Source organism: Aquila chrysaetos, chromosome 8, assembly GCF_900496995.4.
Source record: "Aquila chrysaetos chrysaetos chromosome 8, bAquChr1.4, whole genome shotgun sequence".
Classification (NCBI taxonomy): Eukaryota; Metazoa; Chordata; class Aves; order Accipitriformes; family Accipitridae; genus Aquila; species Aquila chrysaetos.
Genome location: NC_044011.1, coordinates 38,745,139 through 38,761,497, shown reverse-complemented (window position 1 = coordinate 38,761,497; position 16,359 = coordinate 38,745,139). Strand labels below are relative to the sequence as shown.

The 16,359-nt window shown below is 57.8% G+C and overlaps 1 protein-coding gene across 3 annotated transcripts in view; it reads left to right on the top strand.

Moving 5' to 3' along the window:
- BCL9L (BCL9 like) overlaps positions 1 to 16,359 on the top strand; it is a 71,873-nt gene that overhangs the window by 20,954 nt on the left and 34,560 nt on the right. Inside the window, exon 1 of one of the 3 annotated variants that reach the window (XM_030023726.2) lies at positions 415 to 454. The exons of the other annotated variants lie outside the window; for them this stretch is intronic. The gene's annotated coding sequence lies outside the window, so the exon portion shown is untranslated. Of the gene's footprint in view, positions 1 to 414; positions 455 to 16,359 lie in introns of those variants that run through there. 3 annotated transcript variants of the gene reach the window in all.

Here is a 16,359-nt window from a genome sequence, read left to right as displayed (position 1 = left end):
CTGTTTCTCCAAATGATTATTCAGGCTCCGGCGGAGAAAGGAGCACTCGGCACGCAGCGCCTCGCCCCTCGCCACGGCGTCCCCGCCCGCGCCCGGGCCGCCGCGCCCGCCGGCACCGCAGCCCGCCGCCCGCGCCCGGCCGCCCGCCGCAGCGCGGGGAAGCCGCCCGCGGCCCGGGCCGGGCGGGCAGCCGGGGCCCGCCGCGGCCGGACGCCCACCCCCCGCCGGCGGGGCGCGGGCTGGAGCCGCCGGCGGCGCCGGCGGAAGAGCGGCGCGGCGGGGCGGGGGGCTCCACCGCCCCGGCCCCGGCCCCGCGCCCCGCGCGGGCGGCCGAGCCATGAGCGCGGCCCGCGCCCCCCCCCGCCGCCGGCCGGCCCTCAGCAGCCCGGGAGCCGCGCCGCGCCGCCCCGGCGGGCTCGCCCGGCCTGCCCTGAGCCGCGCCGCCGCCGCCGAGGTGAGTGCCCCGCCGGCGCGGGCGGCCGCCGCCCCATTGTTTCGCCCCGGGGGGCCGGGGCTCTGCGCCGCAACCCCCGCTCCCCCCCCCCCCCCGCCTCCCCCGGCCCCGCGCAGCCGGCGGTGGCCGGGCCCGCCGCGGGGCTGTCATCCGGGCGCATCCCGGTGCGCGGGGGGCCGCCGGGAGCCGCGGCCCGAGCCCGCCCCGGGGAGCGGTGAGCCGCCGTACTACAACTCCCAGGGGGCGGCGTGGTCGGTGGGGACCGGGGGGGCGGGAGGGGGGCGAGAACTTGGCGGGGAGACGGCGCTGGCCCCGGCTCGGCCGGCCCGGCGGTCCCCGCGCCTGGTGCCGCAGCCCGCTGTTGGCGGGGACTGGCCGAGCCGGCGGGACTGGCCGGCCGCGGGCGCTGGCTGGGGATGCGCTGGCAACGCTCCCGCTCTCCTCGGGCAGGTCTTGGCCATCGCCCCCGCTCCCCCTGGCACTTCCCACTTTGCTCTTGCGTTTCGGGGACTGCTTTCCCCGGGTCCTTGTCACCCATCCCCGTGGCCGCCGGCGATTCCTCGAGGACCAAGGAGCCTCAAGCAGGGGCTCCGCTCTAGATGCAGAGAACTTAGTTGCGTCGCGCCCGGTTTTACCCGGGCTGCTCTGGATTTTGCAAGACCTTGTCGGTGCTGTTAAAGCCCCCGGGAGAATTGGAACTGGGATTCCTGGATCTGGACTCGCCGCGTTTCACGTGGGGTTTAAATAAACGCTCCTGTCGGAGCCCATCCTAAGCGTCAGGGGAGACCTCTCCCCTCTCTTTGCGGCGTCCTACGTTCCCTCTTGAGGTAAACCGAGCATGTGGTCGGCTCGGAGGAAAAAGGGGGGAAACACCATACGTACGTGCTTTCCTCGCGCGCAGAAAGGAACCGATGTAACAAAACCTTCCCTGCCTTGCATTTAGGGACGTGTCTTTGGCAGGTGGTGAACTTGTCCTAGGCCCGCTCTGCTAGCAACCACTTGCCGGAGTAGAAATGTGAGAAGGATGCATATCTGAACACATAAGTAATGCTACATGACAGGGCAGGCTGTTGTGGCGTTGTGTGCGGCGTCTGCGCGCCTTGGGGGCAGCGCTGTTTGACAGGGCGTCGGGCTGCGGTGTCATACGGTTGCGTCCTGGCTGCGCGAGGCAAAGGGCTGCCGACAGCATGGCGTGGAGGACCGCCGCGCACCTTTGGCTGCGGTGCGTCCCCACGGAGTGGTGCTACGGGAGACTTAGCTGCGCGCTCTCGACCTGCGGGATCCGTGCTGCGAACGTGGCTACCGCTCGTTGCCCTGCCCAAACGCTGTTTCATGCCGGGCACGCAGTAACGACGTGCAGCTCCTTCCATCCGTCAGTCGCCAGGTCTCTCCGCAAAGGGATGTATGCGTGCCTTGTTTTGCTACTTTGGCGGCAGGAGGGATAAGAAAAGTGAGTCATGGAGGAAGTGATTTGCCCAAGGTCGCATGGCGAGTCTGTGTCAGTGCTGAAGCAAGACCTGCTTTGACTCCGGTGCCTGCGTTAACGCTGGCTGCTGCCGCACGTGGGGATATAATACATGCCCAAGGCCGGTACTAGTGCAAAAATCACCAGGTCGACATTGTTGCCTGATTCTCTCTCTCCTTGGTAGAAAGATGAGCATATTGGTGTGCTGTCTCTACAGCAATGGTCTACTCCATTGTAGGGGGGGACTTTTTCCAGAGCATTCACACCCTAAACACTCTAGAACCTTTTTGTCTGTTTTGTAGCATGTGTTTTGCCATTTTAGCTGGGCAGATGGTGTGATCGGTGCCTCCCCGCCACCCTGACCTGTATCTTCATTACCTAGAAAATCCATTTCGTGGTGGTTGGTATTTTCTGCGGTGCAATGTTGTAGGTGTTACTACGTCTCCCTGCCCCGAAAGTCCCTTTCCTCTTTCCAGACACCCCCGCTGGGAAAAAAAAAAAAAAAAAAAAAAAAAAAAAAAAAAGGCAGCAGCTACAGGAAAGCTTACTCAGAAACTTGAAACCCCGGTTGCTGTTCAGCTGAAGAAAATAAAATAGTTGTGTTTTGTGCTTTAAAGCCCTCCTTCGCCTTTTGCATCTCGCCGGGTTGCTGTTGGAAGGTGGCCCTCTGGCCACTGTGTGACAGAGGGGACAGACCGCTGCGTGAAGTGACTGGGCCATCACAAAGCTGGAAGTACTGAGCTCGCTGGGCTGCACTGCTCCGGGGCAGCTGCTGAGGATGTGCTGGAGTTGCCAGGCTAACTCAAGCCCGTAGAGCTGTGGACCTTGCTTGTGCTGGCTTGGGGTCCCTAAGGTCCAAGCTCAACTCAGCCTTTGACTTTTCTGTCGAGTTGTCGACCCAGCTGGCATCACGTCCTCCCTGCTTTCTGTTTTGGGGGGGGAAAACCTTTCCTTTTCCTTCTCACCGCTGTGGTTCTTCCCTGCTGAAATGTTGTGAGCCCTCTCCCTCTCAGCAGCGCTCACTGTGTGGAGCGGTGCGGAAGGGAGTGGTAGCTAGAGAGGAGGCTCTTGGTTCCCTCTGTGGGGAGCACCAGCTATGTCCCAACTGGTGGCTGTTTCTTACTGCTGTAGAGGCGTTACTCTTCGCAGCCTACCCCAGTCATCTTCAGCTGGTTGCAGAGTCCTGAGCAAAAGATGGGTCCTGGGATTGTTTTCCGTGACCCATCTCTTGTCGGTACAGTGTCTGGTTCAGCATTGACGTCAGGGCAGCCTTTGCTGCTTTGTACCGTCTCAGGTGATCGGCTGCTGCTAAGAGTGAAAGTTTTTAGCCGTTGGAGCGCTCGAGGATGTGTCTGTGTCCCCCCGAGGTCCAGACGTGCTCTTGCTGGCACTCGTTGTGTACTGCAGCTGCTACGGTGGGTTTTAATCTGCTTGGGTCTAGCCATTTCCTGGGGATGGCACAGGCTGGCTTCCAGCTCTTAATTCCTTAGGGCTCCATCCAGTTTTAAATACCCTGACTGACTGGATCTCCCAAGCAGGCCTCTTCTGGGCCAGTAAGGCCCCTGTGGAAAAGCACAAGTTTGCTGTTCCTGTCTGAAAATGCATCGGAGGCTGTTCCACCTGTGAACCTGCTCCTGAGCTGCTGTTGCTGCCTCCTCCCAGGGATGCTGGCTGTCCCCCATAGCCTTAGCTGAGCAGAAGCCCCGAGCTTGCCCCGCAAATGTCATTTTCCTTGTGCTGTTGTTCTCTTGGCAAAGGCCCAGTGTTGTGCCAGTGCCCTGGACGAGGGGGAGCGTAGGAGAGTTGTGCTGCATTTGTGACTACTTTTGTTGGCATTTTTAACAGGAAACGTGGTACGTAGATGTGTGGATATATGATATAATGAAGGATAGAGATGTCGTAGCGATACGACGTACGGATGCAGCAATATTTTGTCAGTGTTATTTAAGCTGCATCAGCGAAGTGCTAGGAGGATTGCCAGCCTGGCTCTTCTGGCAAATCAAAATCTAATGCAGGTCAGGACTCGGTGTCACTCAGCTCTCTTTTCCTCCCGGAAGATGTTGACTGGCAAATGTGTCTTCTGGTGATCTCACGTGTGGCTCTGTTTCTGGGGGGTGCGGGAGCTTTGGATACTGACTTTGTGTCATTGATCTCCATGAGATTAAAACTACCCTACGAGGTTTCTTGTAGCACTGAAGCTGTGCAAAAATACACCCATCTAGGAGCAAGGGGCCTAGGAAGCACGGCAGCTGCTTTGCTTCTCAGTTGTGCGTTTCCAGCAGCTCTGTGCGGCGTGATGGGTGAGGATGGCCGAAATGATATTCCTCAGTTCTTCCTGACTCCTGTTTCAAAGTTGTGTGCTGCTTCCTGGCAGGTCAGTCTTTGCTCCTCTGGTTTGGCTTCCCTTCTGCAAGCACCACCCCTGGCAGCCCCGAGTGGAAGGTACCCAGGAACTGTTACCGGAGGTTGGTGGGGATGGTTTCTGTTGCTGTATTTTGCCCCTCCTCGGCCTCTCCCCGGGAGGCAGCACCAGCCAAACCACGTGGAGTGGATGAGAGGCACCCTTCCTCCTTCCTTGGTGCCTGTTCCAGGTCATCTGCTTGGCACCAGGCCCTTCCTGGGAATGGAGAGCTGGTTTTGTTTTCTCCCTACCTGATTTTCGTTGAAACTCAAAGGTGGAGAGGATGATGGATTTTGTTCTAATGGGGACCAATTCACGGTGGCGTTTGCAGTCGCCACAGGGCTGTACTCAGCAGGAGCCAGCGTGGAGGAAGCAGTTAGTGTCACTGGCACCTGCTTTTGATTTAAGGGAGAGCCACACTACGGAGGGGCGGCTTGCCAGGAGCCCTGTGCACTCCCCGCGTTCTTGGCGAGCAGAGCTGTGCTTGTCGGTGCCCTGGGCAGCCTGGTCCCTGGTGCGGCAGGAGAGGAGCACGGGATGCCTCGGCTTGGCTATCCGAAGCCTGCACCAAGCCTTGGAAATGGGCGTGCTGCCGTTGGGCGTCCCGACTGGCTCTGAGTCCCGCTTGCTTGGGCCCAGACCTCCCTTCCCACCTTGCGTTCCTGCCGCCCCTCTCCCAAGTGGGACGGGCCGTTGGAGACAGGCAGCTTCCCAACTGGCAGGCTTGCCTTGGTGCCGGCTGCGACCCTCTGCTGGAGAAAGTGGCGTGAGGAAAATGGTCTGTGGCACCCTGAAGAGCCAAGTGGGAACCTGTTCTGCTGTCACTGGGTGCATGTCCAGGCTGGGTGCAGCCGGTTCTTTGGTGGCTGCTGGTGTCTGGGCACGAGTGGCTTCCCTGTAATCCCAGTGTCCTTGCTGGATTGCCAGGCAGGTGCATCAGGCTGTGGTTTCCAGCCCGCCGCCCTGCCAGTGATGGGAGGGCAGGGCCTTCACCTGGCATCTTGTCCTGCTGCGTCTTTCTGGGCAGCTGCAGGCAGAGGAACATGCTAGCTGTGCCTGGGTGTCTTTGGGAGACTGCGCTTCCCCGATGCGGGCAGATGGTCTGCCAGCTTCGGCCGGAGCTGCTAGAGGAAACGGCACTTTGTCGCTGGGTTTTTACTTTCACCAAGAGTAGGAGCTGCTAGGTTTGGGGTTTGGTTTTATGCAGCTGTGACTCAAGATGCCTTGAATCCCAGCTAGGGGATGATGGGGAGCCTCTCCTGATGCTGGGGTAATAGCCTCAAGATGGCTTTAAGACTGGGCTGTGCGCTGTGCCCAGAGGTGGGGCGTCACCCTGTTTGGTGAGGAGCTCTGCTGGAGCCAAGTCCTGGGCCAGAAGCCAGGTTTGTGATCCGTGCCAGAGAGGGCGAGACTTGGAAAGCGAAGCAGAGCTCCTCCTGTGTGAGAGATGGCCTGAAATACCGAGCAAAACCACAGAGTGCTCCTTGTTCCTGCCTATGCCCACTGGTCTTCCCTCTCCCTGAAGTATGTGGGAGGCCACAGGACGGATCTGCTAGGGAGCAGGAGGGCTGCGCTCCTCAGGCACCTCTGCTCCATCCTGCCTCTTCCGGAGGCACCCCCTCTTCTTTTATTTTTGGGGTTTGGTTTTTTTCCCCTTTTAACCCTGCCTCTCCTATTGCTGTATCTTCCCCATCCTCACCCTTGCCGCTACTGATTTGAGGGCCACCACCTTGCAGGCGGGCTGTCCAGAGTAATGCTGCGTGCAGTTGTGCTGCTCCTTCTGTCACAGCTCAGCTGAGCAGCTTTCCTTTTCTTTGCTCGGCTGCTTACTGCAGTGGCCGAGGAGAGGAACGGGCCAGGATATGGTTTGTGTAGAAGGTGCTCTGCAGCACTGACTGTTTACAGACTCTGTGCTTCTCAAAATGTAAGCACAGGAAATGCCAGGCTCTGCTGGGGTCTGCGTGAGCAGCGTGGCTTCTGCAGGCTGGGTGTCTTGCAGCCTTTGGCGGTAGTGGTGTTCTGCACTGTCACAGGCCAGAGGAGGTTTTCGAGTGCTCTGCAGAAGTAAGGGCTTGGGTTTTTTCACCTCCGAGATAGAGACTGGGAGGAAAAGTGAACGGAAATGACTTAACCAAAGACAGGAAGGGAATATGGGGCAGAGCTAGGGACAGAAGCCAGGATTCCCAATTCCCGCTCATCGCTCTGCTCCTACTCAGCTGCCTCTCTGGGTCTCGGCCTCCTGTTCGAGTCCAGGCATAAGGGGGCTTTTCCAGCCCGCTGACAAACTGGAGGTCAGGAGCTTTTCTCGTGAAGTGTCTGCAATGCTCGGTGTGTCTGTGAGCTTTCCAGTCCCCGAGTGTCTCATCTCCAGGATTTGTCCAGCTGAAAAAACTGTAAGTTAGAAAGCTACGGCTGGTGTGGCTACAGCAGAAGTCGCAAACTGTGTCCTCGGCTAGGGAGTCGAGCGTCTGGTTCTCGAAAGAGCACCGTGGTCCCTGTCCGATGTGTGTTCTGCAGAGAAATGCTACTCTCCCAGAATGCTGTACCCTTGTTTGGAGGGCCATACCCAGGTTTCTCTTAAGGGTGTAAGTTAAAGGAAGCTGTTTCTCTCTGCTTGCGACGTGTCCCCTCCTGCAGTTGGCTTTATGGACGGTCTCTCTTGACTTGCCACCCAGGCCTTGGTAACTGTCTGATCAGGTGTGCATTGCTTGCCTGGTCCTGCAGGCAGAGACTCTGTGGAGCATTGCAGCCCTCCTAATAGAAAATACAGTCTTAATACCCTCTTTGGAAGAAAGATCCTGCTGAACAGCTGTGTTTCAGTGAACAGTTGTGCTCCCCTTTAGATGGGAAGGGGTTTCAGCAGTGGGTGCAATGACTGTTGCTTCGTTCTGTTGTTACGCAGTGCTGGGCTCATGGCTTCTTGGGAAAGGCACAGCATGAGGCTGCAATCGCTGGAGGATGCTGGCTTATAAAAAGGTGGTTGCAAGGGTCCTGAGCAGCCACGCTGTAGGTCTCCATGCTCAGGACAGCGAGGAGCTGGATATGGGGAGCTCCGAAGGGCAGTAACTGAGAGCAAGGGCCGCATCTCTGGGTGACTCTTCCCGACAGCAAGCTGGCCGAGGCTCTGGAAACCCCTGCAGCACTGGAGCTTTCACCACTTCCTCGGCAGGATTTGTTCCAGCACCGGTCTGCAAGCGGAGGATTGGGCCAGACAGGGCCTGAACGGAGTGGGTCCAGCCACAGGCGAGCCTCAAGCACGGCAGTTAGGCTGGGCTGAAAGCTGCCTGTGTCCTGCCTCTGTGCAGCCTTGTTTGAACTTTTCTCTGGCAAGGAGCAAAAGGAACCGGGGAGACCTAGGGCTGGTCCAAGCAAGTTTCCTCTGCTCTCCCCGCCCCCAGATGCAACAGGGGGAACGGCAGCAGCTCCAGACTGCTGTCCCTGAGCGGAGCAGTTTGGGGGGGCCTTGGTCACAACAGCTTTTGAGCAAACACTTTGTTGCCTCTGGTGTTCCCTGCCTCTTGGGCTGCGGCGCAGGGAGGGGGAAGTGAAACTGTGGTTCAGAACAAGCCCTCTGGATGGCAAGAAAATTGCTGAGTAGCCGGTTTCCAGGTTGCCGAGGTCCTAGCCAGGGCCTGGCGCGGCTGCCAGAAGCAACAGGCTTGGAATTTCCTCCGCCTGGTGCCAGCTCCTCTTGGGCTGGCCGCAGCACCTCTGCTGGGGCCGGGGCTCCTCTCGAGCCCCGCGGATGGGGCGCTCCCAGAGCAGGGGTTACGCTGGAGCTGGAGCTGCCCCCCTCGCTCTCGCAGCCTGGTTTCTATTTTCTTTTCCAGGGTCCAAGCTGTTTTGAATTATGCAGCCTGCGCCTCCCGCGGGGCTCCTTGAGCAGCCGCCTAACGAGCTGAGCTCCTGACAAACTTTGCTCTGGCTCTGGCTACGCTTGGAAAATTTTACAGCCTTTTCAGAAAAAGGAAATGCCAGGAAAGGCCTGTCTCTTCTTACTTTTATGAGGGGGTCCCAGTTGAGAGGGGGCGAGATGGGTTTGGAAGAGAAGACAGGAAGGATTTTGTATACTGTGGCACATATGCTTTCTAGTGATGGGGGTGAGCGGGCTTGGTGCCTCCTGCCGGAGCCGGGCACAATGGGGGCGAGACCTGCAGGGCTCCCGGAGGGTGCGCGATGGGCACAGGGAAGCAGCGACTCCTCTTCTACAGGGAAGTGGTGGTCTGCGTCTTCCCTCCCAGCTGCCAGTGTAGCTACTGCCTGTTCAATCTTTACTCATTATCCTTTTCCTGAATGGCCGTGGTTTTATTTCTACTGTGGTCGCAGGCGGAGGCTCCCGCAAGGATGCGCTGCGTGTCGGTCTGCAACGCTCCTGGGAAGGACCACCACCAGATGCTGGGCTGGTGGTCTCCCCATCATGGGGAACAGCAGAGTGCCTGGGCAGGGTGCTGGTGGGCACAGGGATGTAGGAACGCAGGTGCCGCCAGCACAACGTTGGACCTGAAAGGGACAGTCTTGTGTAATTTGTCCCTTTGGCTGAGCAACCATGTTACAGCAGGGGAAACCGGGACACAAGATAAGCTGTGACTTGCCTGCCTTCCCTGGGTAAGATGGCACTGAGAAGGGAGCCAGGAGCCCTCAGTTTTGGAAAAACTCCACCTCGCTGAGGTGCTGAAGGTCTGCCCTTGCATTTGTCTGGTTTCCTTCAGCAGAGCCCACTGATCGTGGCACTGATCTCCCGACAAGCACTTCGGTCTGGAGCGGCACTGGGAGGTACAGGCTGGTCCTCGCCATCCTCCTCGCGTGTCCTCACAGTGTCCCAGATCCCTTTCCAATGGTAAAAAGGCATCTGCGGGGACAAGAATGGGGGTGTTGGTTGGAGCCTGTAAAACTGCAGCAGCCTGGGGAGTTGTGGGGCTTCTCCAGCGGGAAGGATCGAGGTTTCTGTGCGATCCATAGGCATCAGCTGCTGCCAGTCGTGGTGGATGAGCGTCAGACGTGGGCAGCGATGGCTCTGGGTGGAAGGAGCCTCGCGCCCGTCCTGCTTTGAGGGCTTTGACTGTTACGCCTGTCAGGAGCGCGGCTCTGGATAGCTATTTGATTTGGCAGCCTGTGCAGGCCTGGCAGCCCTAAGAGTGGGATGCGGGCACCAGGACCGTGCCCTCCTCTCCCTTTTTTTTTTTTTTGTCGCTCCAACCATCCCCAGCTTTCTGCTGTGTTGGGCAGGAGAAAGCACCTCCCCGGGGCTGCGTCCCCTCCTCCACCTGGAAAACGAGTGGTATGTCCCCTTTCCTTTCTTGGGGCTCATGGACAGAAGCTGAGATTGCGTTTGACAGCAGAGGCCAAGTGCCTTCGCTCTGCTGCTGGGGAGTACGAGTGCGGCCCTCCTGTTGGCTTCTCACAGGGATGAGCTTCTCCATCCCAGCTCGTTCTCAGAGCTCAAAACACATGGGGAGCTGCTGGGAAAAGTATTCAAAAAATAGTTGAATACCTTTTTGTTATTGTTATTTACTTCTGTGATGCCATCTGCGTGTATCTGGTTTAGAATGGCTGAAGTGGATATTTTGTACACTCTTTAATTAGTTTCCTAATTTTCAGTGGGGAATCCTGTTTCACATGAGCTTGACACTGCAAAAGGAAAGTCCTGAGCCCCGTTTGCCGCCTTTTTACTTTAACAGTACAAACCTAAAGGAAGAACAGGTAGGCGCAGGGGCATGGCTGTACTTCAGTCAGTAGCACCTTTCCTTCTAAAACATTTCCACAGGTCAGCGATTCAGTAATGATCTGCCTAGGCTGCCCACCTCCATTGGGTAATTCAGTCTGAGTTTTGCTCCTCAATCTCCTTTAAAGCTCCTTTTTAAAAAAAAAAAAAAAAAAGAAAAAATCACAGTATTCGGTGTTTGAATCTGTGCTTTGGAGCCTGTTTCAAAAAACAAAACCAAGCAAACAAAAAACCCTCTCAAAACCCAAACCTGGTTTCACTCACTGAAAGTCAGTTTCATGAGCTGAAGTTGTAAATGTTTTGTTGATAAGAAAGGAGTTAATTTGCCTTAAGCAGAACTTCAGCAAAGAAGTGTCCTGCCACTTAACAAATATTTTGATATAAGTGTAATTTTAGCCCTGATATTGCAGGTGCATACGTTATTTTAGTGAGACGAGTGATTGACCCACCTGAGCGTTTGTGCGGTCAGGACCTTAACTGTAAGCAACTGCTCTGCACCCTGCACAGCGGTTTCGAAATATTCAGAGAATATTCACAGCTACTGGTGGCAAATGTTTATCATGTAGTTTATTATTATGCTTTGTAATCAAATGTAATTTCACAAAGTCCTACTCTAATTAAAATGTATTACTAGTATTAGTAGGGTTTAGTATTTTTTTTTTTTTTCTCCTTAGTTTTAGGGCTCTGGGTATTTTTCTGATGCTGATATGGACCCCTGCGCAACAAATTTAAGGCTATTGCAGTACTAGGCTGCCTTTCATAAGTACTTTCCCCACAACTCCCAGCAGTAGCCTACAGGCCCTTGGCGGTCCACAGCGGGTAGGTTTAACACCAGTGAAGCAAACCAGCCGCCCTAGGATTTCGTAGTTCTCAGGCTGATGCTGGCAGTGCTGTGCTCCGAGCCCTTTCAGTGGAAAGGGACGATGTTGGCATCCCTCAGGGCTGCTGATCCCTGTCTGGGCGATGCTGAGCTTTGTATTCGTCTCACTGCAACCAGATGGAGAGGTTAATTGCTTTGCCCAACCTCAGGCTGAAAGAAGATTGCAGAAGAGGGTAGCTGTAGTTGATGGTCGGTTCGTTGGAAGGGGAGAGAGGAGAAGTGAGCATGTCCAAGAGCAACGCTGTGTTTTGGCATTACCTTTCCTCCAAGACCTGACCCTGAGCATGTTGGATGGTTTCGGTGTTTGATCGTGGTTGTTCCTGGCTGTGGGTGGTGCAATGGCTGGGGCTGTGGTTGCTGTTTGCAGTATATTTGGAAAAGCTATCCGGGGTATGCAAGGAATTGATCTCTCTTGGAAATTGATAGAAGAATCCCAATAGCAAACATGCCAGGAGGCCAGGCTCTTTACTTCTCTTGCTAGCTTCTTGCCTCCCCACTGGGCACAGATGTTGACATGCCCGGAGCAGCTCTCTTGTCCTACTTAGCAGACTCAAACTCAGATTGTGGGCCAGTGGCTCAGCTTGAGGTGAAGGCCATCCAGGCTCCCATTTGCATGCAAGGTGTGTGTCCATGGGGTCTTCCCTGCTCTGGAGAGCCGTGGCTAACAGCTGACCCTGGGCTTGGGAAGGAGGAAAGGTGTGGGGGAGTTGGGATCCTAGTGTCAAGCAGCAGGGAATCTATGCATCGCCCTTGGCCAGTAGACTAGCCTAATGCCTCATCTGATTTGCATATCAATTCATTTTTATTTTAAGAGGACTCAAGTGGACCCAAGTGCCAGACTGCATCTCAGTATGCTGTAGGAGGAGCCCAGGAACTGCTTGATTTGATCTGAACAACAAGCCTGAGGGTGGTATCGCTTAATGAGCCAAAGACCCCTCTGGCTGAAGTCAGTTCCTTTCCGTCCAAAATGGGCAAGCGCTGATTTTTCTGGGGGTTTTAAGGTCCTTTTGAACAGTCCAGGCAGTGAGTGAGTGAGACAGGGTCGTGTAGACCCTGGCGATGGTCAGGATGCTGTCTGATGGGAGGATGGCTCGCCTAGGACCTGCCGCTGCCCTCGGGCATCCCAGTGCCACGGGAGCAATTCTCTAAGGTGCTGCTCCCCGCCACCGTACGTCTCGTCAGACCGACACTGCCTGGCTCGCCGCATCCCAGGTGTGGGACAAAACCAATGGGAGAAGGGTGGTCGCAGGGTAGCGGCTGGATATGCAGAGCTCCCCTGGTCGGGCCCACTGCTGTGGGCTGGGGAGGAAGCCAACCTCCCCTGCCCAAAGGCAGGAAACGAGAACCACGTGGGCTGCCTCGGAGCCCCGCCGGCACCTCGCGCTCGCCCCGAAAGCAGCGTGGCTGGGTTTGGGCTCACGGCACCGGTGGCCCTGTTCTGTGTCCTCTGAGGGGGAATGCAGACCTCCCTCACTGGCGGGGGGGGAGGGGGGTGTCTCCCCTTTTGGCTCCGCTGCACAGGTGCTCCAGTGGGCAAAGGGGGAGGCTGCAGCCAGAGCTCCTGCGCTCTTCCTCTTTCTGCCGGGAATCTGCTATGCATCCATCCTCAGGCACTGGCCCGGGCTCTGGCTGTCAGTGCCCGGCTGTCACGTACGCCAGGAATAAAGGCAGCTCGTGGGCTGTAGCATGCTGCCTTCGCCCAGGCCCCCGTAGCCAGACTCGGCCCCCGCGCGACGGCTGGGCTGGGGTTTGCAGCAGCCACTGCTTCCCGGGGAAGAAGGGTCTTGCAGTTTTCATGGCAGGGCTTTTTCCTCCTGTATTCGAGGTCCCTCGACAGTCATCCTGAGGTCCTTCTCTGACCCCTAGCTGGGGTCCTGGGACTCCCGCTTCCCATCGCTAAAGTAGCGGTTATCGGAGGGAGAGGCAGCGTAAGCTTTTTCGGCGGACTCTGTCGTGTTTGTCCTGTTCAATTACAATGCAGCAGCAGTGGCACCAGCCGCCGCCTTCCTCCCCTCGCTGGGCTGGAGCGCTGCAGGCTCTCGGCAAATGCTGTCTGCGGACATCTGCTGCCTCCTCCCCCACTGCCTCCTGGCAAGCGGCAGCAGCTTCCCAGTGAACAGCCTGCTCTTTGCATCACCCCCCCCCCCCCCTCACCGCCCCCCCCCCGCACGCCCGACCAAAGCTCCCTTCTGCTCTTACAGGCTCCTTCGCAGGACCTTGAAATGGTGGTTTCCCCGGTGTTGGCTCAGCTCCAAGCAGCCTTCCGTCTCACAAGACTGTAGCTGAAAAAAATCAGGGTGCCTGATGGAGGGGAAAGGCTTATTAAAGGTGATGCTTACCCGGTTCTGGCTCGTGATTCAAACAGGCAGCCCTCTCCTTGGCAGGTTTCCAGCCAGCGCCTGGGGCCTGAGGCAGGCGCTGAGTCTGGGGCAAAAAGCTCGGAGCCATTTGACTGGAGCAGATGCGGCAAGGTCAGCTGTGAGCTGCAGCCCTGGTGCCAGAGCTGGATGGTTTGGTCCGATGTCTGGCGTGGGTCTGTCCTGTGCAGCTGTGGGGGGCAAAGTTCGCTATTGCAGGTAATCACCTGGCCCCTTCTGGGAGAAGGGAGGTTTGTTTCTTTCTGCTGTGGCCGAGCGCTGGGATGATGTGCTCCTTGGGTGCAGAGGGCAGCAGGGCTGTGGATTTCTGGCTCCTGAGAGTAACCCCCAGGCTCGGTAGTCCTGCCGTCTTAGCAGCAGGAAGTACCCTGCAAAGTGGCATTTCTGTGGCTTCAGCCTCCCGGCGCTGCTACACCAGGTTCCCATCTGTGGGTATGAGTTTGGCACCAGAAGGTGTGGCGGTAGCCTGAGAGGAGATCTTTGCCCCAACACGACAGTCACCAGTCTAGCCCGAGGGCTTCTCCAGAGATGAGAGTGGAGGAGCTGGAAGGGATAGAGCGTAAGGATTTAACGAAGAGGGCACGGGAGGCGTAGCAAACTCCTTTCTCCTGAAACTAGTGAAGCAGTAGCTGGGAGCATGAAGGCAACGCTGGGCTGTGATCTCAGGGAAAGCCCAGAAGGAGGGCTGAGGTATGTGGATTAGTCAGAAGAGAATGGTAGAGGATGAAAGAGGATTCAGGAGCTCTGACTGCAAAGGCAGGTTTGGAAGAAGGAGCTGGAGGGATTGCAGGTGGGACATGAAAACAGGAGCTTGGAAAGATGGAATAAACGAAGCCGGTGGGGAAATTTGCCGTTTTGTACCTGGATCAGAAAGATGCAAGCATGATTCAAAGGGATTTAGACAAGAAGGCACAAGTCTGTGTTTGGAGGGAGAGGGATCATCTTCACTGTGACCGACCGTCTTTGCGGTGGAGGGGTGCGGCGGCACAGCCAGGTCCCCCCTGCCAGCTTGGAGGAAGTGCAGTGTTACGGAGGAGCATTGCTTGGCACGCGGTTCATTGGCAGTAGGTTCTGGCCCCCCCGTTTGGTTAGTAAGGCTGCGGTCCATGCCCGTGCCAGGCGTCGAAGGAGTGGTAAGCAGGAGAGCTGGGTGACTGGCACTGGAGGAGCCGGTGAAATCATCTGAGTGCCTGTGAAGGATGTGGCATAGAGATGGGAGTTGTGGGGCCAGGCTGGGGCAGAGCGTCTGGCTGACGGCGAACGGTGAGGCCAGGGGCTGCCTGGCGAGCAGGGCCAAGGCTCTGCATCGCCGCCAGCGAAGGGCCCTGGCGCGCCCGTCGGCACGCGTTCGGGTGCCAGTCTGTGGCAACCGGGACTGGTGCTGCTGTGCGGAGGGGAAGAGCCTAGAGCAGATCCGGCAGCCAGACCCCAGTCGAGCGCTTGGGTCTCCTGTTTGCCTGGGCAGTAACCACAGGCCCCTCCTCCTCATTGGCACGGCGCTGAGCACGACGGAGATGAAGCGAGGGAAAGATGGGGCATGCGTCTGAGAGGAAGATGAGAGATGCCACTGAGAAACAGAATTGAGCTCCCTTCCTCTTTGTGTGCTGGCGGATACTCGGTGGGGTGGGGGCAGCGGGACTGGGCTGCAGGCCAGAAACGCTCGCACACATCCCCGGGAGAGGAAGCTGAAATGCTGCAGGAAGCCATGCTCTCGCCTGCACAGGTGATCCAGAGCCGCTGTGTCGCAGGGGTGAGACAGCAAAGCCATGCCTCCCCCAGCCAGGCAGACCCTGTCCCAGAGCCTAGGAGGAGGTGGCTAAGGAGATAAGAGAGCCCTGGCAGGCAGCCTTTAAAGCCCCCCTGGCGAATGGGAGCATCACCAGCAGCTGGAGGCAAGACTGGTAGGTCCTGGTGTTCACCCAATGCTGAGGAGAAGCAGAAGGTGCCATGTGAACGCCAGTTGCTGCACCCCCCAGGACATCAGTGGGGGAGAGAGGGAAGGTAGCGGGGCATGACGCTCCCCTGGGACGAAAGCGCTGCTGAGTGGAGGCAGAGGGGAGCGCCAGGGCCCAGGAGGTCGCTGGGGAGGACGTCCTTCTCCTGAGCGGCGAAGGGGTGCCACGGGTCTGGCAGGACCCAGCCCGCGGGAGCGTTATCTCCTGCGGGTGCCCCAGTTAGTGCCCCTGGTTGTGACTTTGTGCCCACAGGCTTCTCAGAGGGCAGTGGCGTGGTGGAGACAGGTGTGTGGGCTACAGGGACTGGTGTTGGACCACTCAAGGAGAGCGGTACCTGGCTCTTCCCCCTTCTACAGGGGTGCTGGGTGCGTTCCTGTGAGCTGCCTTTCCCTCCACACCAAGGCTAGTGCAGGGCTTTAGCCTGGGCACTCGTCTCTCGCTCTGCTGGGCTCTTGTTTTCCCCTGCTAGGAGTCTGGCTCCTGGACCTAGCCCGCCGGCAGGACTTGGTTACTGGCGAGCCAAGCAGCAGGCTGAGCTTGCACGCAGGCGGCTGAGCCCAGACCCCGGGCGATGCCAAGGCATCAGCTGGTGCTCCAGGGAGGTGAGTTGCCTCCGCAGCCCAGCCCGGCCCTGTGCGGGTCCCCAGCAGCCATCCTCCCCACTCTCCCCACACTCCAGGAGAGACGGAGGGGAGGAATCGCCCTGCGAAGGGTTAACGGTGCGCTCCAGCCCGCTGCTCTCGGCAGCTTGGGCCCTGCTGCAGGAGCGGTGTTTAGCAGCTTGCTCCAGTTGGCGTCTTTCCCAGAATGCTTTGGAAAAGCACTGACCTCTGACCCCCAGTACAAACTGAGCCCAGCACGTGGGAGGGAGAAATTACTCCCAGACCTTCAGGCTCCAGGGTTTACAAGCTGCCTGCAATAAAGCAGCCATTTTTTCCGACAGTTACTAAATCTCCCCTTTTAGCTCCGCTGCAAACCTCTACCCGTCGCTCCCCTCCCCTGCCCCCAGCCCCGTGTCCTGCTCCTTCTGCTGAAATCAGAAACATCTCCGAAGGTGAGGCCAGCCTGTTCCCCCCGGGCTGAAGGCTGGGGAGAGCTCGAGCT